General features: G+C 38.8%; 1 long non-coding RNA gene across 1 annotated transcript in view; it reads right to left on the reverse strand.

The window, feature by feature from the left end:
- Positions 1-13209, reverse strand: part of LOC149749837 (uncharacterized) — a 29141-nt gene extending 15932 nt beyond the window's left edge. Inside the window, exon 1 of the long non-coding RNA XR_016392549.1 lies at positions 7610-13209. This is a non-coding gene — a long non-coding RNA (uncharacterized LOC149749837). The remainder of the gene's footprint in view (positions 1-7609) is intronic.
- Between the last annotated feature and the right edge of the window lie 1875 nt (positions 13210-15084).

Raw genomic sequence — 15084 nt, forward strand, 5'->3', positions numbered from 1 at the left:
TTTACATTGTGAATGACGAACTGTTTCTGATAAGTGTAAAGCACATTTGGCACAAAGTTGGGTTCTTCTGGAGATAGGGTCTTTCTTGTGTTTATTCCTATACTTGAAAGCAAACATTGTACTTTCTTTTTCTTTGGGAAGTTAATATTTGTGATACATAGTTTCTTCTATCCTTCCCAGGTATTTATAAAATAAAATTATACAACAGCATTTGCCCTCTTTCCAACAACATTATTCTATGAAACAATAACTTTTCAGGTACCGTTCATGAATGAACGGTTACCTTCAGGAATTAGAAAAAGAGATACTTGGAATGAGGTGAACTCCATATTTTCCCAGCTATGCTTCCTAGGCTAAGTAGCTAAATTTCTCTGAACTTCTGTTTCCACAACAAGAAAATGGAAACACTGATATATAATTCAGTGTGTGAAGAGACTCAAATAAGTTAATTTTATCTGCAAAAATACTGAATGCATATAAATGATATGTATATAAAATGTTATGCCAACTACATTTCATCCTATCCAGGCAAAAAATACATAAAGTGCTAGCCATCAATGGCTGGGCTGACAATTACTATCTCTATATCCAATGCATTTCCTTTCTTCATAACCTGCTTCCATCTGCCTTCTATTGATTGTGTGAGCAAGTTGATTGTTTCCTCATACTCTCCCCTGCTCTTCCTCCATGCATCTAAAAGTTGTAGAACAACTTGAGAGCCAAGAAAGCAGTTATAGAATTTCCCCCTTGAGCAAAGGTTTTTAAAGTTAAAATCTTAAAAATTGAAAGCAAATTAAAATCATAAAGATGAAAACATAAAACATCAATGACATCACATTCTTTCTTCAGACTTACTGTAGAAACACACAATCCAAACTTTCCTGTTTTGCAATAATCATCAAAATTGGAATTCAAAACAGGACATGTGAAGCAAGTTTTGTGAAACTATTATGTATTATTTCTATCATATTATCATATCAAACTTCTGTCAAAGTTTCTGATCATAGGTACAAGAAGAGATGGGGGAAGGGAGATAAATGTTCTACTTCTTTTCTTCTACCCTTTAAGATTTAAATCACTTTAAGGTAAAGCAATAAAAGTTGTCTAAAGTGGCTTATACACAGTGATGAAACCAGACTACTTCTAATATATCCATGCATTTGAATCTTTTGCAGAGGGTTCATTAATCTTATATCTCTCTCATCTTTCTTTCTTATAATAGTATTTTTGACTAATATCTGTTCATGATTTACTCACTAACTGAATGTAGACATTGACATCTTTGAGACAAACAATCCTAGGCTGGTTGATTTAGTTACTTATTTGTCAATTATTTAATATTCCTAAACAGTTGTTCGCTTGTTAACAAAATGAAGATATTAATAGCTTTCAGTACTAGATAAACCCTAAGCCAATTAAAGGTACAGGGTCTGATGAGGGGCATTGGAAAAAAACATTTTCATAGCCTTTTCTATTTAACTACATCAAATAAACTGATATAGCTAAATAGAAACTGATCAAACAAACCTATAAAATCTAACCTTCAAAACAATGACTTATTAGGAAGCAGTAGATGATGGGAGAGTACTGAGCCCCAGTCTTAACACTGGGCGGAATGGCCTACTGGTTGAGTGATAGTGTGCCACCTCACTTCATTCCTTATCTTCCAACAAATAGGCATTAAAAATAAGTGGTCCCAAGGTAACCAAGCCACAGTCCAAGCAAAAGCACTGAACTTATCACCCGACACATAATTCATAAAGGAATACATCTACTCTTAAGAGAATATGTCCACAGTTTGAGATTATCTAATAAGAGAAAAGTGGAAATTAGGAGATATTGGAAAATCATACATATTTTTTGCCTTGTCCACTGTTTTTCTTTCCTTGATAGAATCCAATGTTATTCTGAATATCTATTAAATAATTAGGTATTTTTATAAGGGTTGAACAACAACAAAAAAAACCTCACTTGAAAATGAGAATAAAATTTTTGTTATCATGTAAAGATAGCCGTACTAGTAATATAAAGAGCAGGAACCAATAAGAAACTATTTTTAAGGTAGTACAACCTTGAGCACTGGCACTTTGGCTTTTCATTATTTTCCTAAGGTGACCCACTTGGACCAACCTTAATTAAGAATTGTACCCTCATAAAATAGATATTACCTTGATTACTATGCATGGAATGTCAATACTCATACTCCCACTTGCTATTTGTAAAGGGATAATAATCAAAACATATTTATTCTGAAGCTATAAAGAAGCATAAAGCTGGAATGCATGGTAAGGTCATTTTGTCTATTTTCTTTTTTTATGTGATTGCAATTAAAATAAATGACTAAAACTCTCCGTTTGAAAAACTTTAGAGCATATTTTTCACCTTTTTAAAGCAATGTCAAAACAACACCACAGGAAAAAAATGTGAGCTTAAAAACATTTTTATGGTATGTGTGTTATAATTTGACTCATTGTTTTCCCATTGTTCTTAAAAAGAAGTTTTAATAATCTTCCAAAATTAGTTTCCATTTTTAATACCCCCAAGTCCTACATATGCCATGTGAAAGAATTTCAATCTAAAATGGAACCAGAGAATATAAAATGGAAAATCTTCTACACGTGCCCTCAGGAAAACAAAACTTAAGAACTGAAGTACTGATTTCCCGTAAATGTCTGATTTACAGAAAACTGATAGTATTGGAATGTTCTTAAATGATAGGAAGTTGGTCAGGGAACCTTGGGAAATTTTGCTTATGGTTTCCAGAGGCATGAACAAGAAATGACTCTGGGTGAGTTGGTCTCATAAATTAAGCTGAACTGAGCTTTGTTTGCGGACTGGGCTGGTTTTGTCTCCTCAGAAATTTTCAGAAATGGTCTCCATTTGTTTTTTTATTTTAGCAGACTCTAACTGAACTCTCACTTCTTTATACTCCCTGTCCATAAATACAGCATATCCCAAATCCTCAGCGACTCATCTGCAGCTTGCTACAGTGTATGTGTTCTGAACTGCAATTCTGCTGATCCTAAATGAATCTCGGCTTTTCGACAATTTTGAGCTTGCCTCATTTTATCTTTTTTTTAGGTAGACATTCCTTGGCACTGGAAGTGGGATCCAAAGGAGATGACCCCCGAAAGGACAATGACCCTCGGAATTGTGTGAAGTATCCGCACAAAAGCCCTTGAGCTCATTGCTTCTGTGAGTTATTGTCTACTTTCGGCTTGGTGATTCTCCTCTCAGATTCTGGTCTCCCCCCATTCGGTTGAGCTTTCTGAATTTGTTAAGGGTCTGTTTAAAGGTTTTATCCTTTTTGGTGAGTGCTTGTTTGTTTTCCTGTAGGAAACATGCTAGAATTTCAGTGTAATTCCTTTGGAATGCTAGAGAGCAAAAATTAAAAATTCTATCAGTGGGCACAGGTTGAGCAAGTAAATGCTGTTAGAGTGCTTGCCACCTCCCTTTAGAGACTTTGGTCTCTAAGGCAAAGGCTTATGTGAGAGCACAAATTGGTCACAGACACTGGTCACAAATGTCAGGCCAGACTGACATTAGGTCATCTGCCAACTGCAAGACAATTTACATGTAACAAGGGACAACTGGTCACAGGTCGAACAACTAGGGCAAACGCTGTCTTCCAGGAGAAAAAAAGAGAAAGACAGTATGTATCCCATGAAAGGCACACTGTAAAACAAAACATAACTCCCAACCCTGAGCACACCCATTAGGCTATTTAGGAATTCTTCTTTTGCTCTCAAGAAAACCTCTGAGATATGAGATTCCAGTCATCCCAGTGCTCTTCAGGGATCCTAACTGATTTTATGTTAAAAAATTATGGTCTCTCCTCACACGCATTTTTGACTAGATGGTCCAGTCTTACTAAAGATAACGTAGAACTCCAATGGCTGTTATGAAGAACTTTCAGTCTGCCCGAACATGATTTTCTCCAGACTAGAAAGACTGCGGCAAAAGAACTAAACAATCTGAGTGGGATAACTATTTTAATTGGTACTTAGAGGCTTCTAAATATATTCAGGATTTAAAAATTACCTCTTTGTAAAATATTATTTCTAAGTTAACTGAAAGAAATAAACAAAGGAGATAAACAGGCAGCTAAGGCCTCTTCCTTGGTGACATGAGCCAAGGTTCCCCTAAACCCATTACTTTCCCCTCTCTATATCCACCTTTGCCTTCTTCAAACCCCCTTTCCTTATCTAGACTCCCCTTCTTCTCTAGTGAGTAAACTTTACCAACTGATCCAATTAAAACTTTCCCTTTTAAAATTAGGTCTTCTGGGGACTTCCCTGGTGGTCCAGTGGTAAAGAATCCACCTTACAATGCAGGGGATGCGGGTTTGATCCCCGGTCAGGGAACTAAGATCCCACATGCCATGTGGCAACTAAGCCCGTGTGCCACAACTCCTGAGCTCTCGCACCTCAACTAGAGAGCCTGCGTGCTGCTAACTACAGAGCCTATGTGCTCTGGAGCCCATGCACCACAACTACAGAGCCCACGGGCCCTGGAGCCTGCATGCCACAACTAGAGAGAGAAAACCCACATGCCGCAACTAGAGAGAAGCCTGCATGCTACAACAAAAGATTCCACATGACTCAACGAAGATCCTGCTTGCTGCAACTAAAGACCTGATGCAGCCAAAATTAAATAGAAATAAATAAATAATAAATAAATCTTTAAAAAAATTAAGTCTTCTGAGGATCCTGCTAAACCATTAATTAATTTTGTTCCACGGACCAAAATGGAACTTGGAGCTATAGTAAACTATTTTCCCAAGGTAACTGGGGATCCTCATAGATTTGCCAAATCAGTATTATAATTCAAACTTAACCTGATTTCTTCGATCTTTATCAGTTAATCCACATGCTTTATTGGAGGAGGTCAAGCCCAGCATTGAATGAAAACTGCTTATTGGGAAAGCCCCAAACAATCTTTGAAATTCCAAGTCAGTCAGCCAATAGCTCTTTTATATGACCAAGCTCCTGCCATACCCCAAGGCTACATCTTGGCAACCTGAGGGCTTTCCATAAGCCAGTACCTGGGAACAAAATTAACGCATGCACCCAAAAGCCTGTTGAATCTATTCATGATTACTACAGCAGAATCCAAATTGTTTTTAAAGACAATATGGACTCCCTATATACATTGTATCTAGCAGGGTGGCCTTTAATTCAATGTTTTAGTTAAAACAGAGATCTATCTCTGTTAGTCAAGAGAACCCACACAGAATGAAAAATAATGTCCACCCTGAACTTGTCAATGTAGCTAACCAGTTAACCCGCACCCCAGAAGATGATTCCAGAAAAAGGGCAACTAAAACTTTACATCTCCGACTTCAACAGATGGAATCTCCCAAGCAGACTCTTCCTGATTTTGTCATTATGGTTAAAAAACAACAACAACAAAAAAAACCTGGCCATTGGAAGAGAGACTGCCACAAATTTTTTTTAGAAGTCTAAACAATCACAGCTTTCCAAGACCCAAGGGTCAAACTCATCCCAGTGATGGGACTCCAAAGACGCACATAGACTGTTCCCATTCTACCATTAAATAGACTGGGGAAACTACTCTCCAGATCCAGTAAAAATCCCTTACATATCAATTGACACAGGAGCTACTCTATCAGTTCTCAACCCTACTACAAATAAACAGTCCCTTCAAATAGTGGGGAGTTCAAATTAACCACAATGTGTCTTTATTTCTCAATCTATACTCTTTTGTTTGGGACCTTTCAAAGATAAACACCTGTTTTTTTCTCAGTGATTAGGCTCCTGTTCATTTATTAGGATGAGATTTCCTAGAAAAATATCATGCTGCTATTTCTTTCTCTTGAAAGAGAGAAATAAATCTTGTTAAAATCTCTTGAATTTAAGTCCCTTGAATCTAAGCCCCAAGAAAATCCAAACCTTTTCTCTCTCACATGTACTTTACAAGCCATAGAAGAACAAATTTCAGGTACATCTCTGTTATTAAATTTAGTGTCTCCTAGTCTATGAGCAAAATCTTCCACAGACATAGACAGAATTCATATTGCTTTTCACTATGTTAAGATCCAAGTCAATCCCTCAAAACCTCTCTCCAAAATTAATCAATACCCTATAAACAAAGAAGCTTTACAGGGCATAAGACTTATCATAGATGAGTATAAAGCACAGGAACTTATTATCCCTTGCAGTAGTCCTTGTAAAACCCGTTTTACCTATAATAAAACGTAATGGTCAAGAATAAAGATTTGTTCAAGATCTCCATGCAATACATAACATTGTTATTCCTCACCATCCTGTTGTTCCTTATCCCCATACATTATTAGCATTATTCCCTACTGAAAGCAAATTTTTCATCGTGATCAATTTATGCAAGGCATTGTTCAGTATTATAGTTGATGAGGCTGGCCAATATATTCTTGCTTTTACCTTGGAAGGACAACAATATATCTGGACAGAAATGGCCCACAGTTTTTCTAAAGGTCCTTCTTACTTCTCACAAAATTTAAATGCTGACCTCGATGACACAAAATTTTCTGGAGGCTCTACCATACTACAGTATGTAGATGATTTATTTCTCTACTCACCCTCTCAAGCCTCCTCACAAGAAGACAGATTTCACCGTTACAGCTCTATCCAATATTTAGGATATTTAATCTCAGAACAAGGATAACACCTAGATGCTGATAGGTTTCATGGCATCTTGAGCTCCCCAAAATCTAAAACCAAATGTCAATTATCAGGTTTTCTTGGGCTAGCTGGTTATTGTCACAATTGGATTCCAAACTTCTCTTTAATGGCCCAGGCTTGTATATCTTACTAAAAACTACTAAGCCTGACCCTGTTATCTGGAAAAACCAGGATGATCTAGCCTTTAAAATCTTAAAGGAAAGCTGAATAAATCCTCTTGCCATTGGATATACAAACTATAAACTACGCTTTTTTCCTTTTTGTTTATGAAAAAGGGGGTAAAACCCTCAGAGTACTTACTCAAAACATGGGGGCTACCACAACATCTAGGTTATTACAGCCAACAATTAGATCCCATGACCCAACGTTACGCTTATGCCTTAGGGCTACACCTGCTACTGCCTTTCTGGTAAAAGCCACTGAAGAAATAGTCTTAAGATCCTCTTTGACCATCTTTGTACCTCATGCTGTCAAAGCTCTCTTGAACTCATATCATTCCCAACATTTTTCAGCTAGCTGTCTTACTTCTCATGAAATTCTCTTGCAGGACTGGCAAGATGACAGAGGAGTAAGATGTGGAAACTACCTTCCTCCCCACAAATACATCAAGAACACATCTACATGTGGAACAGCGCCTACAGAACAACTACTGAATGCTGGTAGGGAACCTCAGACTTCCAAAAAGGCAAGAAAATCCCCACGTAACTGGTAGGGCAAAAGAAAAAAAGAAAAAGGAAAGGAATTGGGATGGGACCTGCCCCTCTGGGAGGGAGCTGTGAAGGAGGAAAAGTTTCCACACACTAGGAAGACCATTCCCTGGCGGGGACTGCGGGGTAGCTCTGGAACCTCAGAGGAGAGGGCAGCAACAGAGGTGCAGAGGCAGAGCAGAGAGATTCCCACACAGAAGATCGGTGCAGACCAGCACTCACCAGCCTGAGATGCTTGTCTGCTCACTCACCGGGGCAGGTGGAGGCTGGGTGCTGAGGCTTGGTCTTCAGAGGTCAGAACCCAGGGAGAGGACTGGGGTTGACTGCATGAGGACAGCCGGGGGGCGGCTAGTGTGCCAGAGCTAGTTGGCAGAGAGTCTGGGAAAAAGCTGGGCCTGCCAGAGAGGCAAGAGACCTTCGTTGCAGGGTGCTTGAGGAGCGGCCCGCCATAGGAGCTTCCTGCTTCACGCACTCACAGACAGCAGGACAACACCTATGTGAGCACAAGCACAAGCCATGGCTGTTATATCTGACCCCAGAGGCTGCCGTCCACCGCTGCTACCAAGAGTCCTGTGTGCAAGGCAGGTCACTGCCCACACCTTCCCAGCAGCCTGTGGAGCCCACCACTGCCGAGGGTGCCGCGATTGGGGCCAACTTCCCCAGGAGAACGCACAGCACGGCTCAGGCTCTTGCAGCTTCATGCTGGCCTCTGCCACAGCAGGCACTCCCTGCACGTCCCGATTGTGATTGCCACATCCCTCCCTCTCCCCAGCCTGAGTGAGCAAGTGAGCCCTAATCAGCTGCTGCGTTCGCACCCTTTTTCCTGTGCAGGGAACAGATGTCTGAGGGCGGCCCACTCCCAGAGGTGGGGCCAAAACCAAAGCTAAACCCCAGGGGCTGTGCAACCAAAGAAGAGAAAGGGAAATCTCCCCGTGCAGCTGCAGAAGCAGTGGATTAAATCCCTGCAATCGGCTTGGCAAACCCTGTGTCTGTAGAATACCTGAATAGACAACAAGTTTTCCCACAACTGAGGCTGTGGGCTTTGGGGACAAGTACATGTGGGAGTAAGGTCAGATCAGTCTGAGCTGTGGCCACAGCGCCCATGGTAGATCCAGAGACCTACCTAGAAGTACTGGAGGACATCCTGTGGAGGCAGGGATTGGCTGTGGCTCACTATGGGGGCAAGGACACTGACAGCTAAGGCTACAGGAAAATATCACTACTTTTTTTGTTGTTGTTGTTCAGTTGTTCTTTTTTTATTATTCTTTTAATTTTTTACTTTTTCTTTTTTATGCTTTTATTTTTAATATATTTTTATTATATTTTTTTCCTATTTCTATTGTAATTTTTCATTACACTGTTTTTTCCTTGTTTGTTTTTTCCTTTCTTTTGCTTTGTTTTCATTTTATTTTTAACTATATTTTACATTTTTCTATTTTTACTTTACTACTTTGTTGTTTGGTATTTTTTCCTTTTGTTTTCATCTTTCATCTTTGCATTTTTTTTGATTTTTGTGGGTTAGTTTTATGCTTTCATTGCCTTTTTTTAGTTTGCTTTCTGCATTTGATGTGTTTCTGGTTTTATGTGTTTTGTAGTTTTTAGTGTTTGTTTTCATTTTTGGGTTTGTTTGTTGATTTGGTTGCTCTCTTCTTTTTCTTTTCTTTTTGTGAGTGTGTGTGTGTATGTTTCTTTGTGTTATTTGTCTGTTTAGTTTTGTTTTTACCACTTGTCTTGGGGTTTTGTGTGTTCGTTTGTTTGGGTTTTTTGTTTGTTTGTTTTCTTCTTCCTTTTCTTCCACACCGTGTGGTTTGTAGGGTCTTGGTGCTCCAGCCGGGGGTCGGGCCTGAGCCTCCAAGGAGGGAGAGCTGAGTTCAGGATTTTGGACCACCAGAGAACTCCCAGCCCCATGGAATATTAATTGGTGAGAGCTCGCCCAGCGGTCTCCATCTTAACACAAAGACCTGGCTCCACCCAATGGCCAGCAAGCTCCAGTGCTGGATGCCTCATGACAAACAACTAGCAAGACAGGAACACAACCCCACCCATTACCAGACACCCTGCCTAAAGTAATACTAAGCTCACAGACACCATAAAGCACACCACGAGAAGCAGCCCTGCCCATCAGAAGAACAAGGTCTACCTCCACTCACAGAACGCAGGCACCAGTGCCCCCAACCAGGAAGCCCACACAAGCCAGTGGGGACAGACAACAGAAGTAAAAGGCACTACGACCCTGCAGCCTGCAGAAAGGAGACCCCAAACACAGTAAATTAAACAAAATGAGAAGACAGAGAAATATGCAGCAGATGAAAGAGCAAGGTAAAAACCCACCAGACCAAACAAATGAAGAGGAGACAGGCAGTCTACCTGAAAAAGAATCCAGAGTAATGATAATAAAGATGATCCAAAATCTCGGAAAGAGAATGGAGAAAATACAAGAGACATTTAACAAGGACCTAGAAAATCTAAAGAACAAACAAACACTGTTGAACAACACAATAAATGAAATTAAAAAGTCTCTAGAAGGAATCAATGGGAGACTAACTGAGGCAGAAGAACGGATAAGTGAGCTGAAAGATAGAATGGTGGAAATAACTGCTGTGAAGCTGAATAAAGAAAAAAGAATGAAAAGAATTGAGGACATCTATCATTGGACATTTAGGTTGTTTCCATGTCCTGGCTATTGTAAATAGTGCTGCAATGAACACTGGGGTACATGTGTCCTTTTGAATTATGGTTTTCTCAGGGTATATGCCCAGTAATGGGATTGCTGGGTACAGGTGAACCTATTTGTAGGGCAGGAATAGAGATGTAGAGGAAGAGAACGGACATGTAGACACAGTAGGGGAAGGAGAGGATGGGACGAACTGGGAAACTAGGTTTGACATAAATACACGACCATGTGTAAAATAGATAGCTAGTGGAAACCTGCTGTAGAGCACAGGGAGCTCAGATCAGTGCTCTGTGATGACCTAGATGGGCAGGGGTAGGGGAGAAGGGTGGTCCAAGGGGGAGTGGATATAGGTATACATACAGCTGATTTACTTCATTGTACAGCAGAAACTAACACAAAATTGTAAAACAATTTTACTTCAATTAAAAAAAATAAAAGAATTGAGGACAGTCTCAGAGACCTCTGAGATAACATTAAATGCACCCACATTCAAATTATAGGGGTCCCAGAAGAAGAGAAAAAGCAAGGGTCTGAGAAAATATTTGAAGAGCTTATAGTCGAAAACTTCCCGAACATGAAAAGGAAATAGCCACCCAAGTCCAGGAAGCACACATTCCCATACACGGTAAACAAAAGGAGAAGCACACCAAGACACATATTAATCAAACTATCAAAAATTAAATGCAAAGGAAAAACATTAGCACATATTCCCGGACACGGTAAACACAAGGAGAAGCACACCAAGACACATACTAATCAAACTGTCCAAAATTAAATGCAAAGAAAAAACATTAAAAACAGCAAGGGGAAAGCAATTAATAACATACAAAGGAATCCCCATAAGGTTATCAGCTGATTTTGCAGCAGAAACTCTGCAGGCCAGTTGGGAGTGGCAGGATATAATTTAAATGACGAAAGAGAAAAACCTACAACCAAGATTACTCTAACCAGCAAGGATCTCATTCAGATTCAATGGAGAAATTAAAACCTTTACAGAGAAACAGAAGCTAAGAGAATTCAGCCCCATCAAACCAGTTCTACAGCAAACGCTAAAGGAACTTCTCTAAGTGGGAAACATGAGAGAAGAAAAGGACCTACAAAAACGAACCCAAAACAATTAAGAAAATGGTAATAGGAACATACATATAGATAATTACCTTAAATGTGAATGGATTAAATGCTCCAACCAAAAGACACAGACTAGCTGAATGGATACAAAAACAAGACCTGTATATATTCTGTCTGCAAGAGACCCACTTCCGACCTAGGGACACATACAGACTGAAAATGAGGGGATGGAAAAAGATATTCCACACAAATGGACCTCAAAAGAAAGCTGGAGTAGCAATACACAAATCAGACAAAATAGACTTTAAAATAAAGACTATTACAAGAGATAATGAAGGATACTACATACTGATCAAGTGATCAATCCAAGAAGAAGAAATAACAATTGTAAATATTTATGCACCCAATATAGAAGCACCTGAATACATAAGGCAAATGCTAACAGCCATAAAAGGGGAAGTCAACAGTAACATGATAATAGTATGGAACCTTAACACCCCACTCACACCAATGGACATATCATCTAAACAGAAAATACATAAGGAAACGCAAGCTTTAAGTGACACATTAGACCAGACGGACTTAACTGATACTTATAGGACATTTCATCCAAAAACAACAGAATGCACTTTCTTCTCAAGTGCACATGGAACATTCACCAGGATAGTTCACATCTTGGGTCACAAGTTAAGCCTAGGTAAATTTTAAAAAATTGAAATCATATCAAGCATCTTTTCTGACCACAACGCTATGAGACTAGATATAAATTACAGGGAAAAATCTGTAAAAAACACAAACACATGGAGGCTAAACAACACACTACTCAATAACCAAGAGATCACTTTAAGGAATCAAAGATGAAATCAAAAAATACCTAGAAAACAATGACAATGGAAACAGGATGACCCAAAATCTGTGGGATGCAGCAAAAGCAGTTCTAAGAGGGAAGTTTATAGCAATACAATCCTACCTCAAGAAGCAAGAAAAATCTCAAATAAACAACCTAACCTTACACCTAAAGCAATCAGAGAAAGAAGGAAAAAAAATACCCCAAAGTTAGCAGAAGGAAAGAAATCATAAAGATCAGATCAGAAATAAATGTAAAAGAAATGAAGGAAACAATGGCAATGATCAATAAAACTACAGACTAACTTGAAAAGATAAACAAAATTGATAAACTATTAGCCAGACTCATCAGGAAAAAAAAGGGAAAGACACAAATCAACAGAACTAGAAACAAAAAAGGAGAAGTAACAACTAACACTGAAGAAATACAAAGGATCATGAGAGACTACTACAAGCAACTATATGCTAATAAAATGGACAACTGGAAGAAATGGACAAATTCTAAGAAAAGTACAACCTTTCAAGACTGAGCCAGGAAGAAATAGAAAATATGAACAGACCAGTCACAAGCAGTGAAATTGAAACTGTGATTAAAAATCTTCCAACAAACGAAAGCCCAGGGCCAGAAGCCTTCACAGGCTAATTCTATCAAACATTTAGAGAAGAGCTAACACCTATCCTTCCCAAACTCTCCCAAAATATAACAGAAGGAGGAAGACTCCCAGACTCATTCTAGAGGCCACCATCACCCTGACACCAAAACAAGACAAAGATGTCAAAAAAAAAAAAAAATGACAGGCCAGTATAACTGATGAACATAGATGAAAAAGTCCTCAACAAAATACTAGCAAACAGAATCCGACAACACATTAAAATGATCATTCACCATGATCAAGTGGGGTGTATCCCAGGAAGACAAGTATTCTTCAATACAGGCAAATCAATCAATGTAATACACGAAGTTAACAAACTGAAGGATAAAAAGCATATGATCACCTCAATAGATGCAGAAAAAGCTTTCGATAAAATTCAACACCCATTTATGATAAAAACTCTCCAGAAAGTGGGCATAGAGGGAACCTACCTCAACATAATAAAGGCCATATATGACAAACCCACATCCAACATCACTTTCAATGGTGAAAAACTAAAAGCATTTCCTGTAAGATCAGGAACAAGAAAAGGTTGCCCACTCTCACCACTATTATTCAACGTAGTTTTGGAAATTTTAGCCACGGCAATCAGAAAAGAAAAAGGAATCCAAACTGGAAAAGAAGAAGTAACAGTGTCACTGTTTGCAGATGACATGATACTATACATAGAGAATCCTAAAGATGCCACCAGAAAATTACTAGAGCTCATCAATGAATTTGGTAAAGTAGCAGGATACAAAATTAATGCACAGAAATCTCTGGCATTCCTATGTACTAACAATGAAAAATCAGGAAGAGAAATTAAGGAAACACTCCCATTTACCACTGCAACAAAAAGAATAAAATACCTAGGAATAAACCTACCTAAGGAGCAGAAGACTCTATGCAGAACACTATAAGACATTAATGACAGAAATCAAAGATGATACAAACAGATGGAGAGATATACCATGTTGTTGGATTGGAAGAATCAACATTGTGAAAATGACTATACTACCCAAAGCAATCGACAGATTCAATGCAATCCCAATCAAATTACCACTGGCATTTTTCACAGAACTAGAGCAAAATATTTTACAATTTGTATGGAAACACAAAAGACCCCGAATAGCCAAAGCAATCTTGAGAAAGAAAAATGGAGCTGGAGGAATCAGGCTCCTTGACTTCAGACTATACTACAAAGCTACAGTAATCAAGATAGTATGGTGCTGGCACAAAAACAGAAATATGGATCAATGGAACAGGATAGAAAACCCAGAGATAAACCCATGCACTCATGGTCACCTTATCTTTGACAAAGGAGGCAAGAATATACAATGGAGAAAAGACAGCCTCTTCAATAATTGATGCTGGGAAAACCAGACAGCCACATGTTAAAGAATGAAATTAGAACACTCCCTAACACCATACACAAAAGTAAACTCAAAATGGATTAAAGATCTAAATGTAAGGCCAGACACTATAAAACTTAGAGGAAAACATAGGCAGAACACTCTATGACGTGAATCACAACAAGATCCTTTTGACCCACCTCCTACAGAAATGGAAATAAAAGCAAAAATAAACAAATCGGACCTAGTGAAACTTAAAAGCTTTTGCACAGCAAAGGAAAACATAAACAAGACAAAAAGGCAACCCTAGAATGGGAAAAATATTTGCAAATGAAGCAACTGACAAAGGATTAATCTCCAAAATACACAAGCAGCTCATGCAGCTCAATATCAAAAAGACAAACAACCCAATCCAAAAACGGGCAGAAGACCTATATAGACATTTCTCCAAAGAAGACATACAGATGGCCAACAAACACATGAAAAGATGATCAACATCACTAACCATTAGAGAAATGGTTATCATCTCACACTGGTCAGAATGGCCATCATCAGAAAATCTACAAACAACCTACAAACAATGCTGGAGAGGGTGTGGAGAAATGGGAATCCTCCTGCACTGTTGGTGGGAATATAAATTGATATAGCCACTATGGAGAACAGTATGGAGGTTCCTTAAAAAAACTAAAAATAGAACTACCATATGACCCAGCAATCCCACTACTGGGCCTATATCCTGAGAAAACCGTAATTCAAAAAGATACATGTAGCACGGTGTTCATCGCAGCACTATTTACAATAGCCAGGACATAGAAACAACCTAAATCTCCATCGACAGATGAATGGATAAAGAAAATGTGGCACATATATACAATGAAATATTACTCAGCCGTAAAAAAAAAGCAAAACTGAGTTATTTGTAGTGAGGTGGATAGACCTAGCGCCTGTCATACAGAGTGAAGTAAGTCAGAAAGGGGAAAACAAATACTGTATGCTAACACATATTTATGGAATCTAGAAAAATGGTACTGATGAACCTAGTGGTAGGGCAGGAATAAAGATGCAGACGTTGAGAATGGACTTGAGGACGCAGTGGGGGAAAGGGAGGCTGGGACATAGTGAGAA

The sequence above is a fragment of the Delphinapterus leucas genome, chromosome 3 (genome assembly GCF_059928025.1).
Source record: "Delphinapterus leucas isolate spDelLeu-1000000601 "Yukka" chromosome 3, BTC_Dleu_Yukka2, whole genome shotgun sequence".
Taxonomy (NCBI): Eukaryota; Metazoa; Chordata; class Mammalia; order Artiodactyla; family Monodontidae; genus Delphinapterus; species Delphinapterus leucas.